Below are 7,125 nucleotides of genomic sequence, written 5' to 3'. Positions count from 1 at the left end.
TATTTTGGGCCAAAGTTGATTCTTTAGATCGAAGCATGCACGAGGCAAGCCTCATAATAATGAGTGAGCATGCATGTTGGTTTGGGCCAAGCAACCCCTCTTCTAGGCCTATTTTATCCTCGGTTACCACTTTTAGCTCAAATATTATCATCTTCTTGACTCATGCCATGTTTACATTAGGGAAATGGGTATAGATCAATCTCAATTCGGTTTGTGGGTCCCATAGGATTACTTTAGTTTTTATTTACATGTCTATCCGTAATCGTAATTAAAAGTGAAGTCTACCGTACCATCCGTAATGAAATTTTGTAACCTGATTGAGCTTGGGAAGGTCCTCAATTCAATTGTGTTTAAATATGCAATGGGACCCACATATTTGGTACAAATATTTGTGTTCTCAATTTTCGTCATTTTCCCTTTGAAATAAGAAGATACCGATTTACAAATGGAATTATCAATATCAATTTCGATCGTTTTAACATTTTATAACACCTTTTCTTCGTCTTATCGATCTACCGGCTACTATGGTAAAGTCGATAGTGATTAAGATACTGATACTTTTATTGATCCTATTTTGTTTTATCGGTTTGAACATTGATTTTTTTTTTTTTATTATAACCACATTCATGCTATGGTTATCGATCCACCGCTATAATGTTCCGTTGATAGGAACGTTTATTGTATAACATGGTTGTCCGATTAAGGCTCATGCATATGGATTTACAAGTTCATTCATACACATGCAATCTCACAAACCCAATATTGATTAACAAAAAAAACAAAAAATAGCAGACGATGAAAGTAAAAAAATATTCATTCATTTGTAGGGAAAAAAATATACAAAATAGAGTTAAATACAATGGAGAAGATGATCATACAAAAGAGAGTTAATGGGGTCGGGTTTCGCCATTCACCAAACCAAGCAAATATATATATATATATGGCCACCGATGAAAGAATGTAATACTAAATAAAACAATGTAACCAGATTAATAGTGACTTCGTACTTCTTGAAAAGTAACAACACCAAACATGCAAGTTCCAGTTTCGAACAACTTTGGGAATTTGGATGTATATATTCCTCGAAGCCCTAGTTGTATGTGTTATGAACAGTTAATCAAAGACGATTATCGATTGATACGAAGTAAAAAATTGAAGTAAAAGGTTGAATATGTTACACTTATATGAGGACGAGGGAACAAATGATCGATGAAAACTAGAAAATGGAAATCGGAAGATGAACATAAGGAAGTAAGGAATAATGGGTTAAAACGGTCGAAAAATTGTTTGAAATGGGGGTAAATAGTCGTATTCTATGTTGTCAATCAGGAATGACTTATCATTTTTTTTCCACCCTTGAATTAATGTTTTGAAATAAACAGGCTCAATCACAATCATATTGCTTTTGAAAAATTAGATGAATAAACACCAACAATCACAATCACATTGGTTTATAATTGAAGCTCATTTCGAGTGATAGTCCAATTGGAATCAACCCAAGTTATACCATTTTTTATTTTGCGTGACCTTAATTGTTTCTGTTTTCTCGCGATGGAAATATAACATTTGATCCAAAATCCCTTGTAACAACAGTCAAAAGAAACTCAAGTATGTAATGACTGATTTGATAGCTCTAAAGGTATTATCTTTTTTATAATGGAGGTTTCCTTTTGAACCTTTATAAAAGAAATGAAAGGGGAAAAACCAAAAAGGTTATAAAGAAGAGAGGAGACTATGAATGTGATAATTAAGTGCATTTAATTTCTTGTCTGAAACTAGATTGAATTTGATTTCTTCTTTTTTTATTATTAATCTTGGATAAACAGACAACACTTGTAAAGAAAATTAATTAAAAAGTTAGATTTGGTTTGAAAATAAGTTGTGTTTCCTACTTATTCCTTATTCTTTACTTCCTTACTATCACAAAAATCTCTATAAATTTTCTATTCATTCATGTGATAGTAGTGGGAGGAGAATTAGCATTCAAATAAATTTCAATAGCTAAAGATTGAATTAGAAATTGATCATTAAAAGTAGTACAAATATTAAAATTGGACAATTAAAAGTTTAAGGACTAAAATTGAACAAACTTCAAAATATATAAACCAAAATTGTATTTTAATCTAAAAATTATAAAAATCTCCATAGATAAATGTTGGATTTTGAGAGTGATTGTGCCACATCGGAAGGGTTCAAGAAAGTGATAAACTCTAAACACTATAAAAAGAAGTCCATAATTTTGGTTTCAAGTTGTCAATTAGAAACACTCTAAATTTGGGTGACCTAACTCTACTTAAATTTCCTTTATCTATTCTCTAGTTTGATAGTAAAAAAAAAGGTGTGAATAATACAAAACCTTTGAGAGAGTACTCTTATAACTGGGATTAGGAAGATAATTATTCTATCTATGTGATTGTAATAGATTTTCACACAATGGACTTCTTTTTTGTTGGTAGTACTTTTTCTCTAAATTTAAAGTTTTTCATATTGATTACCGTTTTTTTTTTTTTAATTTTCTGTAATTTTTTTCATGTAAATTCTTATGTTTTCTAATTCTACGAATTATTTCATTAGATTTTTGAGAAAATTAGCATCTAATAATTCTCAACACAGAGTAGAAATGGATCACTAAAAGTGATGAAGTTTTCCTGGGTGAGGAATTAAAGGGATGTGTCCCAAGTCTTTTCTCTAATTTATGCCCTCAAAGAGAGACTATGATTGAACCTGTGGAACTTTGATTGACAATATTGGAGAATTTGCAGTCTACTATTTGGTCCTTTCTTATTCCCCATAATTTATACCTTCATTTTCTTTTCCCTCTCAATCTCTTTTAATTTCTTTCATTCTTTCATCATATTATACATAGCTATAGAATTGTTCTTTAAAAATAAAAAATTAAATAAAAAAAAATAGTTCCTAAACTTTTATCAAAGTAACAATTTAGCTCCTAAATTTTAAGTCGTGATGCTTTAGTTCCTATAATTAATAAATAATGATTTAGTTCATATACTTTACAATTTGTAACAATTTAGTCTGTGTACGTTAAACAACATTCTTCTTTTTCTTATTATTACTACTACTACTATTATTATTTTGAAAAGGTAAAAAGTAAAAAATGTTATTGAAGGAAATCTTAATAACAATAATAAACTCAGTTGAGAGTTGCCTTAGGTAGGGTCCAAAGCCTAAGGAACCTGGGAGGAAGCATGAGAAAATGCGTATTCCAAAAAAGAAAGTTTAGACCCTCGTTCCAGGCTAACCAACTGATCTAGTCGGACGAATTATACTAATTGGAAGATAACATAGTTGAGCTCGGCTCTGGCGCTTTGCAACCTCGAGGGATGTAATCATCTTGACATCATCGACGTTACACATAACCATGGACAAGTGTTTGAGGGAAAGCACTATAAACAGCGCTATGCAACAACCCCAAATGATAAAAAGTAAGTGAACCCCAATTGAGAACTCCAACGTTATCCTTTATGTTTATAGCTAAACTACATGCTCTCTATACTAAGTTAGGTATCAAAGTATGGCCAATTTAACATCTCATTGGTGCGGATACTCTCACATAAGCATAACTCGGAAGGACAAAACTAGATTGGAGGAATAAGTCAATAAATAACTCATGAAGACCTAATTATCTATATATATATATATTTAATACCGTTTGAATGTCATATAATGTGACTAATAACTAACTAATAAGAGTAGTAGTGTAGTGTAGGATATTTTCAGAACGTGGTAATTTTGCAAAACGAATAAATAAAGTGATTGGACATCGAATAAATAAGTCAGTTCTGCCAGCTTTATTAATAATAATTGTAAGGAAAAGAAAATTCGTTTTCTGAAATTAAATTCCATGCTAGATTTTGTCTGGAGTCCAATGACCTTGCACATCACTACCTAATCATAATATCATCATTTTTTTCTTTTTTAATTTTCTTAATTTCATTTCTCATTTAACAAAGTACTGCTAAATTTATCAATTCCATAACCAAATTTAATTTTAATCTCTGTATTTTTAGATGTTTAATTTTAAATTCTAGTCTATTAAAGTTCATTTTTATTGTAATTGACTAAATAATAATCATTTTAATGCACATGTATATATGTTTTTTAAAATTTTAGTGAAAATGTTAATAAATAGCCATTTAAAAAAAAAAAAATCTGTAACAATACAATTATTAGTTGTTAGGCTTATTCACATTTTATGGACAAATTTGTTTAGGATACGTTGTTATACACATATGTTCATGTTTTGAGGTAAAGTCCATTAGTTTTGGAAAGTTTTAGTTAAATTTAGTTCTCGTGTTCATATTCTTATGTCAAGTTCATTAATTTTGAAATGTTTCGTTAATTAAATTTTGTTGTTATGTTTATATGTTTATGAATTTAATATTCGTTTTCATAAATATATTGATTTTGTTTTTTTCTTAAATGCTTTGTGGTCGATATATTTTTTAAGATTATGATGATATGAATAACGAGAATTAATATTTCCTTCCTTCCTTCGTTATTATTTATGCATATTATCTTTTAGTAATTTATGTTGTAATTTTGTTTTGATTTTGAACTCATATATCCTTTCTACCCACAAATTTTAAGAACAAATTTGGTTTAACATATATAATTAAATTTATATCATTAGTCGTATGATTTCAGTACAAAAAACCTTAGAATAAATGTCACATTAAAAATGAAAAATATAATAATGTAGGGAAACGACTTAGAGTTTAATTTCATGCTACATCGACATTATGTTTAGTTCGTTGTTTGTATATTCAGTCTCCACTAACGTTAGCATATACAACATCGGCGTCAGTATATAACATTAGTAGAGGTTGGATATATTGATGACTAGACATAGTGTTGACATAGTTTTTCTTTTAATTACCTCTAGTGAGAAAATGATCCCACAAAGCGGGCTTATAGATGAAAGAGGCTATAAATATTATGAAATGCTCTAACGCCCATACCGGATAAACTGTCTCACGACGTTCTAAACCCAGCTCACATACCGTTTTAATGGGCGAACAACCCAAACCTTGGGGCATAATACAGATTATATTTTATCTATTTCACTTACTTAATAGTATGAAAATGCATTTCCCTCTGGAGGTAGGAAGATCATGATCGGGATAGTGGACCCAAAGCTATGGAACTTGGGTGTGGGTCAGATCATAAAATAAGAAGATTGGAAAGAATCTAGCAAAATGCTTAAAATGGAGTTCTCTGAAGAATGAACTCCGAGAAGGTAGAGTAGAAATTAGTATGATAAAATATGAAAACCGAAATAAGTAGTGATAGTAGGCATGACGAGGGTTGAAACGGTTTTTCTTTATCCATGGGAAAAGGAATATTCACCTGTTGTCCATCGACTACGCCTTTCGACCTGGTCTTAGGCCCTAACTCACCCTCTGTAGATGAACCTTGCCAAATTCATGATGTGCCAAGAACCAGATTTGAATTGGTGACACGATGATTTTCAGTCCCCGTGTGGCGACATGGGAGCGAAAAAAGGAAAGAAAGGGATGAGGTTTCTCTCTCTGTAAAATGGGCTATCAGCTCAGTGCTAGAGCGCACCCCTGATAATTTCGTCGTTGTGCCTAAGTTGTGAGGGCTCTCAGCCACATGGATAGTTCAATGTACTCATCAGTTTTGGGGTGACTAGAACAAAAGAAAAAAAAAAAAAAAAAGAAATCGTGGTCGGGAAGGTTATTATAGTAGTAAAAGCCATTGGAATTTTTATCTAATCTCATTCACTCCCCTAACTTTCGTTTCTCAGAGTCAGTGTTGTCCCAGCAGAGTGCTTTCGCCGATACCCTAAAAAAAGGAACCTTTCCTCTCTAGGAATTGGATGATTCTATTTGGTCAAATACCTAGCGACAAACTCCTATCTTCCTTTCACTACAGTATTTCTGAACAAGTTCGTGGATCTGCTCTTCGTAGACAAACTTGGGATTTGTGATCCCAGATAAGATCGGTTCAGGATCATGGGATCCTTTTCTATCAGGATCCCTTTTTTTACGTCCCCGTGTCCCACTCGTGTGGTGACATGGGGGCGAAAAAAAGGAAAGAGATGGATGGTATTTCTCTCGCTTTTGGCATAGCGGAGCTTCGACTTTGTCAAATGATGTGAGAAAACAAAATCTAGATCAATAAAACTCAGATTGGCGAAGAATATGGTCCATGGGTTCCCTTTATTGGAACTATGTTCTATTTATTTTTGTTTCAAATTGTTAGGGGCTCTTTTACCTTGGAAAATCATATAGTTACTTCCATATCCAAGCATATATAAAATAAATGATTGATTCAATGTAAGAAAAATTGAGAAGCTTCGTCAGATTAGTCAACATTTCTATGACAACAAGATGTTGTGAGTGTTATGATGAATTTGATTAGGAAGTTCAGTAGCAAAAAGAAGGACATTCATTAGCTCGTTATTTAGTCAGACTTGCTGAGATGACAGAATCCGTAAGTACTAATGTAATTATTTTAGTGAAATTTAACTGTCTCAATTCTCGAGCAATCACATGGGTCGAAGCAATAACAAGAATATTTCTATTGAAACATCTTTCACAATCCCTGGAGAGATAGTTCACTAATAGACCAAGAGGTAAGTAATTTGACTCATTCACATCCAAATCATGAATGTTTGGAATCCATATTATGCAAGGAGACAATGCTTTTGCTAATTCGAATTGAAGGGTGACCTTTCTTGTAACACCCTAAATTTTGTTCTTAATGTAGTTTCAATATTTTCAAGTATTAGAGGGCTTTTTTTGAATTTTGGAAATTCAAAATGTAATTATTGTGATTTAATTGCTAAGAAAGAGATGTTTCAATTTAATGGTTTAATTGGAAGGAAGTTATAGAAATTGGACTTCTAATGTCAAAACTAATTTCATTTTAGAAGAAAAGGGGTGTTTCAATTTAATGGTTTAACTGGAGGAAAGTTTTGGAAGAAAGGGGTGTTTCAATTTAATAGTTTAATTGGAGGGAAGTTATGGAAATTGGAGTTTTTATGTCACATAGATTTAATTTGAAATTAATGTCAAGAATTAATTTCATTTTGGAAAGGGGTTATATCACACAAATTTAGTTTAAAATTAATGTAAGAAT

The sequence above is a fragment of the Benincasa hispida genome, chromosome 1, assembly GCF_009727055.1.
Source record: "Benincasa hispida cultivar B227 chromosome 1, ASM972705v1, whole genome shotgun sequence".
Classification (NCBI taxonomy): Eukaryota; Viridiplantae; Streptophyta; class Magnoliopsida; order Cucurbitales; family Cucurbitaceae; genus Benincasa; species Benincasa hispida.
This window is presented reverse-complemented; position numbering follows the sequence as displayed.